The sequence below is a fragment of the Chaetodon trifascialis genome, chromosome 17, assembly GCF_039877785.1.
Source record: "Chaetodon trifascialis isolate fChaTrf1 chromosome 17, fChaTrf1.hap1, whole genome shotgun sequence".
Classification (NCBI taxonomy): Eukaryota; Metazoa; Chordata; class Actinopteri; order Chaetodontiformes; family Chaetodontidae; genus Chaetodon; species Chaetodon trifascialis.
The window spans coordinates 23,208,245-23,228,789 of NC_092072.1; the positions used below are offsets into that span (position 1 = coordinate 23,208,245).

General features: G+C 42.2%; 2 protein-coding genes across 3 annotated transcripts in view; one reads left to right on the forward strand and one right to left on the reverse strand.

Moving 5' to 3' along the window:
• gatad2b (GATA zinc finger domain containing 2B) overlaps positions 1-5,341 on the forward strand; it is a 54,470-nt gene extending 49,129 nt beyond the window's left edge. For both annotated transcript variants that reach the window (XM_070984190.1, XM_070984192.1), the window contains exon 11: positions 1-5,341. This exon is cut by the window's left edge and continues 1,538 nt beyond it. The gene's annotated coding sequence lies outside the window, so the exon portion shown is untranslated.
• The window catches only part of chtopa (chromatin target of PRMT1a), a 214,866-nt gene that overhangs the window by 168,206 nt on the left and 26,115 nt on the right, over positions 1-20,545 (reverse strand). The gene's annotated exons all lie outside the window — the stretch shown is intronic.

Consider the following 20,545-nt stretch of genomic DNA (forward strand, 5'->3'; position numbering starts at 1 on the left):
ATCTGAAGGTGGAAGCACATTTTGTGTGTCCAAACCACAGATTCTGTACCTAGAAACCTAGAAATCTGGGTTCCTTTTCTTGTTATATTTGGGTTTTTAGATTGTTTTATGATTGTTGACCTCCCCCCACCTCCCCTTCTTTTTTGGTTTGTTTATTTCTTTGTTTTTTGCGGCGTCTCCTAATGAAATGGTGGCGTACCTGAGAGGTATTAGCCCCTGGAGACGATAATAATCAACATAGCTAAAAACAGAAATTATTGAAATATCTGTATGGATTGTGTATAGATACCTAGCTTCAGAGGAAAAAAAAGGATGTGGATTATATCTTTTATGGGAGAGACATGGATCAATCATTGTGTGCATGCTCTGCACACAAGTTGCCTCACTCCAGAGGAGCACTTTGCATATTTCCAATTGGAAAAACATTTTTTTTTAAAGAGGAAAAGAATGTTACAATTGAGAGTGGCTAAGGTCTGGATGCTGGCTGATGGCAGACCAGAGAGTCAAGGGAGATGTTTAGTATTTTGGATTGCATCAAGGTGTGTTTCAATGAATGATGAATGGTTTAATACTAATTTACTCGCCAGTGTTGATCTCTGTAAATGTTGGACCTCAATTGTCAGTTTCCAAATCCCTGGTGCCCAGGATGCTGAGGTTAGATCCAGCCCATATACAAGCTGCTGCTGGCCTGAGTAGATGTTCCAGCATCAGTACAGGGTCCCATTGGCTCACGGTCTGGAAACCCCAATAACTGAATATCCATTTGTCAGTTTAAATAGTTATTTTCCTTTTCAATGCAGTGTCACCGAAGCTATCCCACCTCACATTTAAAAGTTCTCAACTGGAAGACCTGAACACACAACAAGGAAGTGTTCAGGTCTAAGTCTGTCATTTTTGGAAGTGGCTGTCTATTACATATTGGCATAACCCTAATCTAAAGTGTACTAAAAACAGTTCGCTGGTTTCCTCAGGAGTGGTGGGCTGCCAGTTTGCAGTGGCTCAGGCATTTCAAGCAGTGTTCAGTCAATGTGCAGTATTAATTGTGGATATGGTGACTCCTTACAGAAGAAAACGAGGCTGTAAAGGCAGTTGACATATGGCTCTAAGTCGACCAACACTTTTCAGGCCCATTAGTCAAATAGTTGACGAAGAGGGAAAAGCCTGAGCTAACCATTAAGTCTCAAATTTTCAACTCTCACCACTTAATCTATAAAATCTTATGTCTTATTTGGAAACATGCAAAATACAATGCAAAGACTGTTTTAGTGATTTATTTTAGGATGACAGTCAAGTCCACGTCATGCATCTCCCAGGCAGGTGCACATTATCTGTTCATAGAGAACATCCAGATTGTAGTGTGGTGAAACAACATGGCACAGATTCATCATTGAAATGAGACTGACACTGTTGCAGAGGGTTGCAGGTAACCAAACACACCTTCTGGCAGCCATATTGGATCAGGTCTTGGGCAACAGTTTAGTGTTTCTAATGAAAAGTTTATTTCTGGGTTTCTGTGCAGTTAATGTGTAATAATGGAATGGTCATTGGTCATTGATAACTTTTGTGTTTGGATAAGATCTGCTTGATGGCTATCTAACCACATGTCTGGTTTCATTACGCTCTGTTCATTGTGGACTCAACCTCTATAACTTTAAATCCTGTACAACATCGTGCAGGCAATTGTATTCCAAAACTTCACTTTGTCAGGTAGCCTACTTTGGTTTATGAGCAAATACCAACAAAACTAATGCCATTCTCATCAGCTGTGCTTCGTGTTTAGTGTTGATGCCAAATTTGGCAAATGTCAGCCTGCTAACATGCTAAACAGACAGTGAACATGGTAAACATACCTACTACTTGTTGGCATTGTCATTGTGCACGTTAGCATCCTGACATTGGCATTTAGCTCAATGCACCGCTATGCTAAGTAAAGCCACATAGCTTGTGTAGCTGCAGACTGTTATTCTTAAAGCTTATTCTGCTGAATGGCAAGCGATACAAAAATGTAAGATGAAGCTAAAAAGCAAGAGAAGATTAGGTGTCAGTGAAAACCCTTTCCAAAAGTATAGATATGTTAAAACAGCTATGGCATTTTAGCTTCTTGCTAAGAATAAAATGGGGAAAGAAATTAAAGCACTTCACATCGGAACTAGCTAGTCTTGTCAACGCCTCTGAATGTTTGTTGAATTAGCCCAACATCTAATCAGCTAAGATAGGTAACAATGCCCCACTTATGGGTTCATCTCTATTCTGTTTTCATCACTCTGTGTTATTTTTCATGGAGGGCGTAAAAACATCTACAAAGCAAAAACATGATACTGGGGTTTTCAATCCGCGCTCTAAGATAAATTTCTATCAGCTAGTGAAATCTAATCATTTTAACAAAGTGCTTGTCCTTTGTTGGATGATGAAATGCTACTTTTTTTTTTTTTTCGAGCTAATGCAATAGCAGAATGTCTTATAGTTTGAACCTATTTTGAAAGGCCAATGAAAGAAAGCCTTTAAAAGAAAAGCACGTTGTCCGGCCAAGGCTAGTGGAGCACAGACTAGCTTAAAAGGGGCAAGGATGAGTTCTCATGAGCTCCTCTTCCCAAGCCACGACAAAAATGTCAAACCTAAGACACTACCACAATAATATATGAATATCTGCAGTTTCAAACTGTTCAGTGTTACTGTAATGATTGATCCAAAGGCTCACCTCCATTATCTTTCCAGGTGTCTCTGATTCTGCAGTCTTGGCTTTATCTAATAATTAACAGTCAGTTCTCCAATGGAGGTTCTTGATGGAGCCCCAGCAGGTTAGGAGATGTGTGGTGTAATTGCACAGCCTCTGCACATCTGTCATTGTATTTGTTTATGTGAATGTGTATCACGTTCCACCTCTTCATCGTTACACTTCCATTCTCCATATGTGCACAGTGGTTGGTGGTGTTTTTTCCAGCTAGATGGACGTTTCAGATGGATGTTCATCACGTTATGATGCAAGGAAAATCTGTTTGAGGAATCCAGACCTGCCCGTCACCGCATCACAATGATCCAATGATTAAGACTTAGGCCAAGGCGATGAAACTACCTAGGATTAGATTCAGAGATGTAAACTGAAGTTTACACTTGGAAAACATCGTTTCTGTTAACTGTTGAAAAAACATGAATCTGTTTTCCCTGTGGTGGAGCATTTGAAATTGGACACAAATATATTTTCATGTGTCTGGGGTAAAAAAAAATTTTTACTGCCACTCACAATAACTTTAGCAATGTTTTTGTCACGCATCTCCTTTTGCTGCCAGGCTGAAGAAAAAAAAGCTCCTGTCTCTCTTGCTCTTTGCAGATGCATCCACACACCTTATTTGGACTGCAGATTCTTTTCAAGTTTCAATTTTTAGATTTCAAAAGTCATTCTTTTTCTGATGTCTCAGTTGAGTTCTGTTTTCTTTCTATTGCAGTTAAAAAAAAACAAAAAACAAATGTATTGACTATGAAATAAATGACACGATATTTGCTAGGTTTGAAGTAATAATGACTTATTGTACATAAGCATTTTTTTCCTCCCTTGTACTGAAAAAAGAAATTAAATGGTTGTATATTGTGTAGAAAAGCAAACAAAAAGCCATGAATATTGTGAAGCTTGTCATTTCGTTTTGTGATCACTGTGTATTATTGTGTAACAAATGTGCAAAATGTTTGGGATTCTTTTTTCCCCTCCTCTGCTTCTTGATACGGTCTCCCTGGATGCATTCGCTTTTGTTGTGGACTAATTAGTTTGGAGGAAAGTGCTCATCGGTTCAGACAGACAGGGTCTGAGTCTGGTACACATTACACATCTGAACAGCTCTTGTTTTCTCTTGGGGCAATGAAACTTGAAATAACTTCTCACTGCATCGTTTACTGAATTTGCTCTAGATAAAAGCACTTTGAATGTTTCACTGTGTGTTGGATTACATGGGCAGAATTAAGGAACCCTCCTGAATGAATGGCTGAATCCAGTGTCAGATTGCTGACACTGGTTTCAGCCATTAGTTTACTGGCCTCTCACTGAAGGACAACACTGGTGTTTTTGCAGATTCAGTACGAAAACATCTGTCTGTCATTGCTGCTGACCACTTTCTTATGTCTAGATCTTCAGGGAGCCTTTGGCTTTCTATGAAGCACTGACACTTGACTTTTGCTGGACCTGACAATAGGAGCTGAATCATTTGTGCTGTTCACAGCATTGAAAGATGACATATAGAAAGTCAGCAGAAACATGTCTTCCCAAAATCTACAGTTTCCAGTGTCCCTGTTGCTCCAAGAGTTCACAGAACACACTGGAGACAGTTCATATACAGACTGTTTCTAAGAGAGAAAGGAGTTCCAGCGCTTCACAGTGACTGAGGTTAACAGGGATGTTGATGCTGTTGCTTTCAGTTTTCAGTGCTGAGCAGCACAGATATCTCAAAACTACATTATCTGTATGCCAATGTGTTAATATGGGTTTTGTAATTTTGTTGCACCAATCTTTAAATTCCAGTGTCAGTGTACTGAAATGACGAGCTTGAGCAAAAACACAAAAGTACACCAAGATATCAGTGACTTGATGAATGGACAATGAGAAATGGTCAGTGGTGTATTCATTTGTGGTAAATGGACACAAAAACACCATGATGATCCTGAGTTTTACGAGGGTTCCAATGTTTCAGCTGCTTTGCCTGCTGGTTGTCAGACCCGTTCTAGGAGGATATTTCTGGCTATTGGGATTTTTGACATAAAAATAATCAATTTTATCCAGAAATTTGTCTCTAAATTCTCCATTCCTGTGTAATCTCTTCCATCAGTGAAACCATGGTCTAACCCTTCTAAGGATGTTTTTTGTTCAGTGGCCACACCTGCTGCCTGACCTGAGAACAGCTGACCCTGAATCTGTGATCACTTTTCCTGCCAACAGCATACATCATGTATGGTCCTCTACTGTTTGGCTTTATCTTCTATTAGTTGTTGTTGCTAAAGCAGGGAAACATTTAATTGCAAAATCAGTTTTATCAATTTTCAATTTACCTGTAGAAGCGTTTCTTTTTGCATAATGTCGACAATGTTGAAATAAACATCTGGGGAAGCAGAAACAGATGATGAAATTGACCAGAGACTAATTGAAGTCCATTTTGTTTTGCTTACATCAATCCTGACCTTTTTGCACATACTTGATATTTAACGGTCTTCAAAAAAGTAAAAGAAAATAATGCTGTTTGAATACTGCCAGTTGATTGACAATTATGCATTGATTGAAAAAATAAGCTAATTTTGGAGGAAATAACTTTGTAATATTTATCTCTTGCAAGCTATGTTTAATAAAGGTTGAAACAATTTGCTTCCAAGTGTGACTCATTAACCTTTTTATGAGAGGACTGGAAGAGGGACATCCATCAGGAACACTGCAGAGTGTTTCGAATGAAATGTGCTCATGGTTGCATTGTGGGAAATGCAGGATTCAGAGCTTTGGGGGGATTTGTAATCCTGACCCTTCTTTTGTCTCGTCAGTCCAAGTTGTCTGCCAAACTTTATGAGAGTGCAATACTAAATCACTGGAGAAGACTTCACCAAGCTGTGAATACTTTCTCGACCACAGAATCAGCTTCCAGATTTATTTTCAGTGTGCTGAAAAAGGTGAGCTGTTTCACCAGACAATGTATTTTCATGCCTTGTTAAACAACCTCAAAATGAGTTTCAAAGTTCATGCTTGAGGTAACAAGGGTTGACAAAACCATTTCACCTCAAAGCAGGGGAGTCCTACACCAACCACCAGGTGGCAGGACTAAGCAATGATGCATTTTACTCCAGGAAGCAGATGAAAGAAGTAGTCAGCTGTGTTGAAAACGACTTCCTATATATATGTCTAATATATTAAAAAGAAAGCCAGCAGGATGAATGAGTTACGAGTGAGTGATGAGTGTATGGGCAGTGGGGCCTGTGGTATAGGCAAGCAACATACAACCAACAGGGGCCCCAGCCTTTTACAAGGGCCCCCCACACACATATTTTTGAGTCATCTTGGTGGTGTTTCCAAAGCAGCATCCACCAGGACACTCATAAAGACTCAGCAGTCACATTATAATGGACAGACCATAGAACTTTATCATTGTCCTGTGATTGACGAAGCAGACAATGTTAATTATGAAAAAAAAAAAAAAAAGACAAACGTTTATTTTTCTTACAATATTTCAGTCTGACAGCTCATTTATGATGAATGAAAGAGCAGCTGATGAAACAATTTCAACTCAAGGTCCACTTTCTCGATTTTTTTTTTGTTTTTTGAGCTTTTGTTTATGTCATCACCAGACTGAGTTTGCAGAGTAATCATGGGTGTTTACATGTTCAACCCTTCCATGATTCTGTGTGGTATCATTCTGAATGAAGAGTATTCTCATCCTGAGCCTCATCGTTCAAGTGTTTGCTCTGGTGACTCTTTTCATCCATTTTCTACACACCTCCACCCACTTATCCTGTTCATGATCATGGGGGCTGGAGCCTATGACCAGGTGGGCAAGAGGCAGGGTACAACTGGACAGGTCACCAGTTTATCACAGGGCCAACACACAAGACACAGACAAGCGTTCACACTCACGTTCACACCTCTGGCCAATTTAGAATCTCCCGTTCACTGAACTTGCAGATCCTTGGCAAGAAACCTGCCCAGAGTCACAAAGACTTCACAGAGAAAGGCCCAGCTGCCCAGCAGGCTCCAGACCTCTTGCTCTGAGGTACTAAACACTGACTGTGCTGCAATTTGAACTGATAAATGTCATTTCTCAAAAGCCCTCAAGTGGCTCCCACACACAGATACACAGTCTTTAAAAATGATTTACAACAGAGCTAACATCATCTGGGCCACAAAAGGGGTGAAACCAGCACATCTCCTGAGGTCAACCTCCCATTTTAGTGTCTACACACGAGGTCAGCGAATCAGAGCAGCTATCAGGAGGATCAGCAGTCTCTAGACAAACTGGAACGATGTCAATGTAAAGTCTTAAAAGTATAAAAGTACAGACCACAAGTCTTACATCAGCTGTCCTGCACTGCATTGTGCTCCACTCTGCCTCTCAACTAGAACTGCACAGTACAGTACACATCCTGTCTACTTAGAGCACGGTCACTAACAGCCATACACCTGGTGACACGTTTAGAAGTCCTCTTGTTTGCTATCAAAACTTCAATAGGATGATGGATTCCAACACATCCTCTCAGCAAGCTAGTCACACTTCCATCCCAGAGTCTCCAGGGTTTTGTTTGTGAAGCCTATAGAGCCACAACTTTGCAACCCAAAAGTTTTTCTTCTTAAAGCTTTAGAACTGACCTCTGAAGCATTAACTATTGCCTCATACAGACTGCCTTATTAAAGAGGGTGTTTGCAAAAAGTGGTTTCTGTTGTTTCCTCTGCTCATATAATTCTTGAGGCAGGAGTTTCAAGATTTCAGTGAAGAACCTCTTTGAGAAAATACTCATGCTCACATTTTACATAATATCTAAACATGTTGCTGACCAACCTATTCATTGTGAAGATACTAACAGAACAGACACTACACCTTACACAAGCTTCCAGGTGACAGCTCAGCTAAGGTCCAGCAAAGTTCCTCCATTTGTTTCAGAGGAGTCGGGGTTGCCAGCTGTGGAGCCATGTTTACAGAGCATTAGGTAATCTGATGCGAACGTTCAGAGAAAGTTCTTTTCTGGTTCTCCATCTGTCAAGAAAACAATCTTCCAATCCCAGGTTTTACTTCAGATGAATAGTGTACAGAATTTAGTAAATCTGGAATGGACAACAGAGAGACTGATGGACGCTCAGTCTTTTACTAGGAAATGGAATACACTTTCAAGGACAATATTACAGTATTGCTGTCTTTTCCCCGTGGTCTCCTGTTTTTTACAGACTTCTTTATGTTTGTACTGTCTGTTGCTCCTCTGTTTACTTAAACTAAAAAAACATCACAAAATCAACAAAGGGGCTCCTGTTTATGTTCTAAATGCTCACATTGGGACATGATATTTTTGAATGTGTGCGACACTTAGGAAATGTTGTGCAGAGTTTACAGTCATTTATTTAGTTATTTGCTTGTATATGGGCCTCAGTGTGTCATGTGACCGGTAATTCTACCTGTGACTACTGTGTCAGATCCCAGCCCAGAGCTGTTCCTGTGTGGAGGCCTTCACTGAACACAAAGAGGGTCTCATCTGATTTAGAGTAAGACAGGAAGCAAGTGTGGTTTTCAAAATATTAGACTGCTCCTTAAGCAATATACTTCTATGTGTTTATATTTTCAAACTGTACATAGATCAAGACACTAGACAGAGTGCAAAAGTTATGTTAAAATCAAGTTCTGTCTTACCATTCTATTAGTTTTTCACTTTGAGACAATGGTTCCTCCTGTGTTGTTCGGGCCCTGAGCACTTTGCAGCCATGCAGAAACATCTGCTGCACCTCCGTCTTTCTGTCTGTGCAGGATGAAAACACATTACACAACACAAAGGCTGTCATGTGATATGTGAAGTGTAGTTGTACACAGCAAGTCTGAGGACAGCCGTGTTACTGTGATACAATGTGAGACAGTAGGCGGGGTCTCCACTCCGTGAAACACTGCTGAGTGTGTGGATTGTGACGTCCTTTAACTGTTTACCCACAGGTCAGCCTCAAGGACAACCACACAGCAGCTGGAAGATGATGCGCATTAGAGAGTCTATACAAAACAAAATGGAAATAAAATGACATTTGTGCTGCAGATGACTACAGACTGCAGGAGGTTCATCTGCTGAAGAGCTTCACACTCATGAGATAATAGGTGTATTGTATAACTCCACTGTCACCTTCCAAAAGCAGTTCAGGAAACTCTGTCTCACCTCCACTTGTTCCATTGTCTTTTTTGTTTTGTTTGTGTAAACTCCATCTTGGATTGAACCTTGTGTGTATTCTTTAATAGTTGTACTTCATACACACTTTGCCCTGTAATGGCCTTTGTTAGTGGTTTACACCCTGAGACAGATATTTGCACACACCAGCTCTCACTCAGCTCCTTTTTTCACTCAGCAGGAGGACAAACCTTCACCGCCCTCCAGTGTTGCTGAGATGTCCCTCTAATCAAGTCCTTAGAGGAGTGGAGGTGGGTGTAGAGTGGCTTGTCATGCACACAACCTTCAGCCAGGAGACTGGGGTTGTGAAACCAACAATGAAAAGTGAATAATCTTTTCTTAAGTAGTTTTCGTGCCAAAACCAAACCAAACTGCAACCGCTTCACCGTTTTGTGCATCGCTGGGATGAGAACATGTTGGACAGCAGATGCTCTGAGCATGCAGTATGACCGACCTGCAGAGAGTTAGTTTAAAGGTCAGTCTGTCTCATTCAGATGCACCGCTACCTCCCTTTCTGGCTATCCTCTGGCTTGTGGGCATGTTTTTCCAAGTGTATGGAAACTGTGAGGAACCCTTGATAGATCAAGGTGAGAGTTGTAACATAGATAGACAATTGACCCTCTGATGAGTCTCTCCCACCACTTCATAGAGATGAGGTGCACATTATCTGGTGGTTCAGTGTCACATGTCTGGACCTCATGCCGTCATCACTGAGAGCATTTTCAGTGAATTCAGTCTTGTGCTCTGCCTGGACTCGTGGGCTATGATGTTTGTCAGATGAACACACAGCAGCTCTACTGTGCCGGCTACAGTGAGTGAAGACAGCCGCTGCGGTGACGGTAGAGATGGTCATGTCACCGTTGGAACTGCTCAACTGTGGTGCACTGACAGTGGCCATACATTAGGCTTTGTACGGCTGGAACTGCACCTGAACCATAACACACCATGCAGGTTTCACATCCCAACTCTAGCTTCCAGCGATGTCCCCATCAGCACATGAAGTCTGCACAGTTGTGAGCATGTGAAGGACTTTTCGTCCATGTTGTCTTAACAGTTGAAGGTAACAGTTCAGTCTTGGCCAAACAGCAGTTGACAATCGAGTAAGCTGACTTTGAATTGAACCCGTTTTGTTAGCCAGCTGTTTCCAAGGACAAGAATAAGTTGTCAACCTTTATACACTTAAACTGCGTGCTAATCCATTTCATAGTACATTATATTGCAGGTGTTATTCTACTGTGGCCTTTCCTGCAGAAATACACTCTGCACATCCAAGATAAACTGTTTTGCTGAAGTTAGTTTTAATGTCAGGAAATACAGCTTGAAATCACAACAGTTATCAAATCCAATAATCAATCAAAAAATCAAATAAAAAAGGCTCATTGAGGACAGTTCTGGTCCAATGTTTCAGTCATGGTTAGTCACATTATCATTTCTCTTTTCTATTTCCTATAACCTTGTGGTCCTTCATGTTCATTCAGTGGCTCTCAGTTTGCACTTTGATATGAATGCTTTATATTGTTGTGCACCATCTGCAATTAGGGACAATAAAATCTGAAAACTAGGTGCTGTGGAGACAGCTTCTATTTCCCGACCTTGTAAATAGGTGCTGTTACATAATGACATGGAGGGAGGATTGAGGTCAGGTGGAGGTGCCCCTGTCCTCATGGTGAAACTTGTTTTGCAGTTGGTTTGCTGAAGGTGCAGCCAGACATTTCTCACTCCCTCAGTCGGCTTATTTTGTCCTTTTCTCTTGCTTGTTCTCACATGCAAATCCACACAATGCACAAGATCTGCACAGTCCAGGTTCATGTCCTCGTATCTATATGTGTGTGTGTGTGTGTGTGTGTGTGTGTGTGTGTGTGTGTGTGTGTGTGTGTGTGTGTGTGTGTGTGTGTGTGCGTGTGTGTGTGTGTGCGTGTGTGTGTGTGTGTGTGTGTGTGCACGCGCATGCATGTTCCATCTTGTGTGCTGCAGTTGACTGTGTTGCTGTGTTTTCCCTTTGGAGGAGCTGACTGGAGCTGTGTGTGCAGGTGGAGAAGCTGTTTGTGCAGTTGGAATAGGTGTGTGTGCGGGTGGAGTGCGGCCTGTCTCTGAGCTGTTGATCCAGTTGGTGGCTAGATGGGTGTTTTTCTTTCTGGGCATGCTCAGACAGCAGATAGTGCAGACTGTTGATGTTTTTGACTTGAGAGAGAACTTCCTTCAGGCTACAGATAACAGCAAGCTTTAAACACACTCAAGGTCTGTGGTTCACATAAACTTGTTTTTTTTATTTTGAGATACCAAAATTTCACCACCATTCTTGATGTATTTGTATTCTTGAGGCTTTTCAGAAGCAGTTTTCCTTGCAAAAGGGAAATAAATCTAAATCTAAATCATCAGGTGTCAGTGCTGCACACTGCAAACATTCTACGTCCATTTATTTTGTGTGGTTTAAAAATGAACATGAATGTGTCAGCTGCATGTTTGTTGTGCACATCAAGCCATATTTTGGTGCGCTACTCAAGCGTGTGGTGAAAAGTAGTTTCCAGCTTAATTTCTGTTCCATCAAATATCAGCAAACATGCCCAGTCCTGTTTCTACCATCTGAGAAATATCCAGAATTACATAAGTTTGTTGTTCTCTGTGCCTTTATTTCCTTGACAATAAAAATTTGCTACAATCATTTAACAGGTAATCCTGCCTGAGGTCCTGCAAGCTTTTCCCACACTAGTTTTATGATCAGATAGGACTGTGCCAGGCTGTGGCTGGGGATGGATGGTTATATATATCATTACTTTTGTGGTCATTTCATGTGGCACGGTGGAAAGCAGGTAGTGCGCATGCCTCACAGCAAGAAGGTTGCCGGTTCGATCCCTGGGCGGGGCCTTTCTGTATGAAGCTTGCATGTTCTTCCCTTGGGTTTTCTCCAGGTACTCCAGCTTCCTCCCACAGACCAAAAACATGCTCATTAGGTTGATTGGTGACTCTAAATTGCCCTGCCCTTGCATGTTGCCCTGCAATCGGCTGGCGACCTCCTGCCCGTTGAAGCTGGGATAGGCTCCAGCCCCCCCGCAACCCTGAAAGGGATAGGCGGTATACAAAATGGATGGATGGATGGATGGATGGATGGATGGATGGATGGTCATTTGATGACTGTAGACTCTCTGGAAGATGGCTGGGCTTAAGAGGGACAGCCTGACACATTCAGTGCTGTTGACATTTACTCTTTCAGAGTAAAAGTAGCGTCATGGTGAATATGCATAGAAACAGAGGGCACAGACTTAGTTCTGTCAAGACAGATGTGTAGCAGACACAGATAAGGACAGACACGTGACCTCCTTTGGCAGAAATCACACTGAAATTCCAAAATCGAAAGTAGCCTCAGCATCAGATCAGAAAGTCCCTCCCGTCTGAGGCCATGTCACTACAATGGCAGCACTGTAAAAAAAACAACTTCCTCCAAGAATACTGGCATGCCCTGTCTGCATGACCCATGCATGAACAAGGACTTCAGCCAATCACAGAATGCATGGCAGCAGACTTCAGCCAATCAGTGCTCTGCAGGTGTGTCATGAAGAGGGGAGTTTGTTTGTGTGAATGAATGTAACAGCAGAGAGAGAGAAGTTGGGAAACCTGTAAAACTTCTGAGAAGTCATGACGATGGAATTGTATGAACAGAGAAACTGAGCATGTGTCAGCACCTCCAGGCTCTCACGATCCAGTGACGGCCATCTCAAAGTCATAAAGTCATGAGTTACCATCGAAATCAAACATTATCTCTGCCTCATATAACCTCCACCTGAGCTGCTTTCTTGTGGCATGTCTAACTTTTGTTTATGTGGTATATTAATGTGTCTGAAAAGTGAAATACAGTCAGACAAAAATGATCCAGCTCAGGTTTGAAGCTGAAGCTGCTGGAGAAAAACAATGAAATGGTGGCAGTTCAAAAGGAACCGGAGCAGGAAAGAAATTGATCAGATCAGAATATGTGCATGGACAAGAGAGGATTGTTGGCATTTATTGTCATGGCTATCAAAAGTCCTGTCGAGATACAGGGGAAGGCAGAAAGGATTAAAATGGAGTTGGACACTTCCAGGAGATTCCTGAATGTCTTGCACATATCTGGAGATATGAGATGTTTGATCGAGATGTTACACTGAGGGAAGGATTTACCAAAAAACTCAGACAACTGGGTCCGTCTTATAGAGTGGACAATGTCCCTTTGGACGCTGTGGATAGCTTTCACAGTGAAGCTGTTACAATCCAGTAGGTGGCGGTAATGCGACACGTGTAGATGCCAAGTGTCGCAAAATTGCAAAGAAGAAGAAGAAGACGGAGGAAGAGGAGGCACTGACCTGAGCCGCACTTATACCGTGTAACGTAAATCACATCAATTCCTAAACCGGAAGCTTCACAGCTGGAGCAGTGTTTGTCATCGGCAGGTTTCCCGCGCGTTCCTCTCAGGTAAGTACTGCTCAGGTCTGTTAACTTCCATGTTGTTATCTGCGATTTATCCCTGAACTCTAACCGGAAACACGCGCTGTTTTCCGTTTGCCTGTCCAGGTGCATCAGTCCAGGGAAGAAGGACGCGTTTGGTGTGAGGAGATACAGAGGTAACGTGTTAGCATGTAACGTTACAAACGTACGTGAAGTGAGTACTCACTTCCAGTGATTGTCCGGGTGCAAATTACGATATGACAAAATTAAAGGATCTGAAACCAATGGCCAAGTAATAATTTCTGCTAAAATGACACGTAGTAAACGTCGGGACGTAATCAGAGTAATAGCACAGTGGTTACTGAAAAGCTGCTCTGTAACTTCAGTGTGTGCAGCTGATGTGACCAGTGATCAGATCATCCACTCGCACTAAAGTCTGGAATGACATCCCATGTTGCATTAGAGCAGTAACTTGTATTACACGTCAAACGAGCAAATAAACACTATCTGATGGACCAATTACAAATAGCATGTCAGTCCACTGAAGACTGTCCTCTGCAGTCTCACTGTCTCTTTTTACGTTTTGCTGTTGTCCTGCTTCTGTTTTTATTTGTGCTGCAGCGTATTCTTTTTTTTCTGTGCCGCAGAACAGGAAGCTGCTGTAAACCAGTTTAACACTGTATTGTGTTCATGTTTCACAGACATGTTTCTTTTCACTAGATACGCTTCTCCTTGTCAGACAATTTTGAGCATATTTCTGCTTTAAAATGTTTGACAAAGCTGCAGATCGTCTGGCTGATCCCCTTTCAAAATACCGTTGAGAATATTATCATTATATTATGATCTGTTAACATCTTAATAAAGTTGTGACTGAAACAGAAATGTCGTGTGTTGCTTATGGAGTCACTGTTAAAGGATGATAGAAAAACTCGCCCTCTACATGCATGAAATCAAAGAAGTGTTTGATGAAACCGTTGTGAAAGAACATGATGTACTTTGCTAATACCACATGACCCTTACTACTAAAACCCTTGTTTGGAAAAATAAAGCTCATATTCGTAACCATTGAAATGGAAATATAAAGTGGGTATATATAATGCATAAAATGGTAAACAATGAAGTTCAGTTCAATACAATACAGCACTATCAATCTAGCTTGTAGTAGTAGCAGTTGCAGTGGATGTCAGGCAGGGCCAAGGCAGGACATGTAGCTGCAATCCATAATCCAGATTCAGCCACTGTCCACGGAAACCTGCCAGATGACACAGCACAGAGACTCCAGGGAAGAAGCTAAGTTACTAATGTGCATTAATGGAGCATGAATGCATACAAATGGAGAGGGAGGGAAGGCTAGAGGTGCTCAGTGTGTCGTGGGAAGTCTCTGTGCAGTCTAATCCTATAGCAGCATAAGTAGGGGCTGGTCCAAGGCAAGCCTGAGCCAGCCCTAACTGTAAGCTTTATGTAAAAGCAAGGTTTTAAGCCTACTCTTAAACGTAGAGAGGGTGTCTGCCTCCTCAACTGAGACTGGAAAATGATTCAGTTTTGGGTGAGCTGGAGACTGGATACTGCTGCCCAGCGTGTGACTGAGACATGATGGTGGGTCCAGGAACACCTCATCCAGCACAGCTTCATCACGGCACTCTGTAAAACATGGCAGATTCTCTCTAACTTGCAGTAGCACAGTGGCACGAGTGGTGACACTGTCGCTTCACAGCTAGAAGGTTCGAATCCCGCTGTGGGCGCTGGTGGCGTGTCCTCCACCATGCCTGCAGTGCCTGCTGCTTGAGGAAAAAAGGGCCTTTCTGTGTGGAGTTTGCATGTTCTCCCGTGTTTCCTCCTTAATAACCCCCACTAAAAACATGCAAGAAGATCACCACCTGACCAATGGTGACAGCTGGCAGCCCACTGCTCCTGGTCTGCCGCGGAGGATCGACAGACCGAGGATGGGATAAATGCAGAAAGCATAGCGTGTCGTGTGCAACTAAAACTGTGTGTAATGTGATTAATAAAGCATGTTTCTTCTCTGTTTGACTGTTTTATTTTCATGTTTTATCAGGGCCAACTATGCAGACCAACCATAAATAAATTGAATTATGTGTGAATTGTGCATTTATTTGAGCATTGAAGATACTTTTCCTTATTTCTTTTTTTTTTACGTTGTCACATTCTCTGTTTCTGTGTCTGTTCTCAGTAATTGCACTGACCATGCTCTTTATGTAGAACCATAGGATTATATTGTAGAAGGCCTCAGTGGTGATGGCTCAGCATCTCCAGATGACAGAGGACTGTCCTAGAGACAAGAAATGCCACTGAGCCTAGAACAATATTAGAAAACACTGAATTAGACTGCATCAGTTCCACTAAATACACTGGCAGGGATATTTGAGTAACTCACAACATGTCTGACAACTGTCAAAGCTGTGTCAGAGTCTGCAGGGTCATGGGTAGCTCCCAGCCCTCCTCCTCCTCCTCCTCCTCCTCCTCCTCTTCCTCAAGGTCTAGACGAGGTCTCTTTAGTGGTGTGGATATTGAAAAAGCCTGAGGAGCTGCACAGGGAGCAGTAGCCTGGGCAGCTGTAACAGAACTGCATTTGTTTATGGATACCAAGCACTGTGACATACCCACAGCATAGCCTACTTGTGTGGACCTACAAAAGATGCTAGCCAGATTAGCTACGCAACATGCCAAAGCCAAGTTATAATAGCCAAGCTAATATCTCACTAAACAGCATTATGACTTTCAGATGTACAGTATAATATCAGGGATGTATGACACAGATGGAAGCTGTCTGACAGTCTTTAAAATAACAACTGTAGGCATTAGCTCTGGTTGTTCTACCTGGGTTATTACAGGCATATCTGTACTCTCATGGGTGTTTATAAGAAACATGCTTTGTATCATAGTTAACCTCAGGCTCATGACCAGACTTGATGTGTGAGCACAATGAACTCTCTGAGGTGAATCACAGCCCACACTGAGGGAACAAACGGCTGGAGGATGAGGAAATATGCTTCGAGGAAACCAGCTCAGAGGCTGAGTGTGTGTGTGTGTGTGTGTGTGTGTGTGTGTGTGTGTGTGTGTGTGTGTGTGTGTGTGTGTGTGTGTGTGTGTGTGTGTGTGTGTGTGTGTGTGTGTGTGTGTGTGAGACAACATGCAGCTCTTGGATGATCACCCTCGTGAACAGCTGCTTCAGCCAATCACAGGCCGTGTTGAGGAGAGAGCATGCAACATGCTATCATTACACGTTGGTAATGATGTTGCTAGCCACGCACACACACCTTAAGCTTGAGGGCATGCTGTGTCAGGTTTATTTAAAGAGCTCAGAGAAATACAGACAAATGAGTCATAAAGAAAGGACAAGGTGTACCCCTGCTGTATTCTGAAACTATACACATAATCCACACTGACCTGTGACCTACATGTGAAAATTTGCATGTGTTGATTTGAAGAAGCATATTTTCATTTATGGGCCCATTTTTCCACATTGATTTGCTGATATTCAGTCATTTCAAATATAAAGTTGGATGCCATGCCATGGTAACCTGGTGGAGACTCTGCTGACCATGAGAAACAACAGTGACAGCCATATCTTACTGTTTATGGACGGGTCCCATGTGGTCTACTCAAGTGTAGAAACACAGTGGGTGCAGATGCTTACGCAGAGGTGACAGGGCTCTGTGAATGGTTTGGTGAGGACACCTGTGGGTTTTGGAGTAATGTAGACAGTGCTGTAAAAATTCAACAAGTGTTACAGAAGAAAGCCATAGACCAAATATCGCTGCACATATCAGAACCAGGAAGCGAGATCATATTTCTCCAATACTCGCCACTTTGCACTGGCTCCCTGTAAAGTTTAGAATAGAGTTTAAAATTCTCCTCCTTACTTACAAAGCCATAAATGGCCAGGCACCTTCCTATCTTAAAGAGCTCATAGTACCTTATTGCCCTACTCGAACACTGCGTTCCCAGAATGCAGGTCTACTTATGGTTCCTAAAGTCTCAAAAAGCAGAACAGGAGTCAGAGCATTTAGCTATCAAGCTCCTCTCCTGTGGAACCATCTTCCAGTCTTTGTCCGGGAGGCAGACACTGTCTCTACATTTAAGAGTAGGCTTAAAACTTTCCTTTTTGATAAAGCTTATAGTTAGGGCTGGCTCAGGCTTGTCCTGGACCAGCCCCTAGTTATGCTGCTATAGGATTAGACTGTCGGGGGACCTCCAAAGATACACCGAGCTCCTCTGTCCTTCTGTCCCTCTCCATCTGCACACTATCATGTCCTACCACGGCGTGTTACTAACTTAACTCCTTCCCCGGAGTCTCTGTGCTTTGTCGTCTTGCAGGTTCCCATGGACAGTGGCTGAATCTGGATTGTGGATTTCAGCTGCATCTCCTGCCTTGGCCCTGCCTGACATCCACTGCAACTGCTACTGCTGTTATTACATCCACAGTCACTGTTACTGTGACTGCATGTCTGTCTGTCTCTGTCTCTGTCTCTCTCTCTCTCTCTCTCTCTCTCTCTGACTGTATTTCTGTCTGTCTGTCTGTCTGTCTGTCTGTCTGTCTGTCTGTCTGTCTGTCTGTCTCACTCTCCCTCTCTTGCTCTTCCTCTCTCACCCAACCGGTCGAGGCAGATGGCCGCCCACCCAGAGTCTGGTTCTGCTCGAGGTTTCTGCCTGTTAAAAGGAAGTTTTTCCTCGCCACTGTCGCCAAGTGCTTGCTCATGGGGGAATTGTTGGTTTCTTTGTAGATAAAAGAGCTTGGTCTGTACCAGCTCTATATGGAAAGTGTCCTGAGACAACTTCTGTTGTGATTTGGCGCTATACAAATAAAATTGAATTGAAAATTGAATAGATGAGTAAGAATTGTAGTTAATTGTAAACTCATATGTATTCATGGACATACTTAATGCCTTTATACAATCCCTGAAATCCCAAGTGCAAGAAAACAAATCAAGTATTTGAAAAACATGTGCTCTAATGAAATGAAGTTTGAATATGCTGTAAAGAATTTGATTCTCCAGGCAAAATATTATTTACTCAGATGTAGATTTTTAATATCTTCTCTTGTTTTTGAAGAATTTGAAAATAAAGTGATAAAGTTTTTTGCTTTTATTAGTATTTGTGGCAGTCATGTTTTCAATTGTCTTGTAATGAACTAAAGTGATGTTGTACAGATGCCTGTTTAAACTTTCTTATTCAACAGAATGAGAAAAAAAAATAAACGAATGTCCATCTTGAAATGAAAGAGTCTGACCCACCAGAAGTCATCCTTGGAAACAATTTGGAAAAGTCAGAGACTTTCAAAAAATAGTTTGCAGGTGATTGGAGGAATCTTTTGTCTGTCACTGTCTATCACAAGCTAACAAGTCACCAGTAACAACTAGTCAGATCAACGCATTGTACAAGAGAGCTGAAGTCAGGAGAATGAGCCAAATGCATGTTTTGCATGGAGAAGCCTTCAGTGTCGTTCTTGGTCCTTCTTTTATGAAAGAAATTATCTCTGGCTCTGATAGAACTGATGCCATAGCAGCACCTACACTAACCTCTTTAGCCACTGAACAGTTACGCTGTCCTCACACCAAAAGAAAATAACATAAAGTAGTTGACAAACATGTTGTTCTGGAGGGCGCCTGAACCAGTGTGCACATAGCACTTACTTTGATATTACGTCAATGCATCATGGCAACTGGATACTCTTCTCATCCAGATTTTGGATGTGCAGCAGGCAGCTTTCACTATTTGCTAATGCCCTTGAAGGATTTTCTAAAAATTGAAATGGTCCTTGATAGGAATAATATATATATATATATATATATATATATATATATATATATATATATATATATATATATATATATATATATATATATATATACACACACACACACGCTCACATGCACTCAATGTCATGTTGTGTCAGTTATGTAATATTGTTTTGCACTACTTAAGTGCTGCATCATAGGTAATGGAAAACTGAAGAGGATCAGTTTCTCTTCCATTTTAGCCTTTCTTGGAAAGCAGGTGGACAGCGAACGTGTGCTGTGTTCTCCATGCACGTCAGTCAAACAGACGCTGGCCATTCCATTTGTTGACACTTGCACTACATGTGGCTGCTCCCTCCCCCTCACCCACCCATCCACACACTGGTGGGACCACGCTTGGAAACTTTCCACACCTTCACACACTGTGACAATACTTCACCACATGTCAACACCTGTTCTTGTTGTTGTTCATATGAATATTTATGATATGCATATATGTATCTGACAAATTGAAACTGGCACAGAAACTAAGGGGAAAGTACACTCTGCTGCCAGTGGACATTGACAGTTGAGTTTGTTCTACATGGTCATAGTAACTTTACACTGCAGCTGAAAGTGTCACAAACTGCTACCCTACCCACTGTGGTGACGCAGTGTTTACAAGGACAACACACAACATAACAAGGACAAGATCCCTCACTGGCTCACCATACAGCAACACTGCCAATGGTATTATGCAACAAGGGCAGGAAAGGACCATTGAACAGCAATAAAATACAGTACATGTGGCTGCATTGTGGGTGTAGTATTTCAGGCCCACAGACGATTATAGTGTTTTGGTAAGCCATGCCATGTGAAGCCAAGTAAGCAGGGCAGAGTATGGGAGAGAGGAAGAGGAAGAAAGCTGCCCCAGAAGGAGCGAATGAGAGAAAAACTACATAAAATATTCAGTTTGCTCTGTTTCAAATGTTCTGCCTCTTTGGGATAAAACTAGGTTAAAGCCTACAATGGTTATTGCACCCATTGTACAGGTATCAAAGTGCTGATGAAACATACTGACAATTTTGTCCTGGGTTCATCCTCTGGGGAGCAGCACTGTGCTCAGTAAACTTAATGGTATCTGAAGACCATGAGTATCCATACTAACTTTCTCATGGCCACTCAAGCCTACAGCAACGGAGATGCAGATCCAGAGCAACAGCCCGCGTCACACAGTATCTCACAGATAAACAGTTTCCTTATCTGCTGCTCTCAGCTGTAAGCCGACGTCCGCAGCACAGAGCAGAGTACATGTTTCAAAGGGAAAACATTCATTCACGGGTCTCTGGCTGCACACCTCACAACAGGACTGCGGGCTGGATTTTCAGTCAGCAACTATCTGCAGCATCCATCCAAATGGTTCAAACCAGCTGCTTGTGTGTCTCGGAGGCCACATTGTGCAAAAGACCTGATCTACTCCAACATCTTCGTCAAATTATTTAAGAAATAAAGTTTGACAT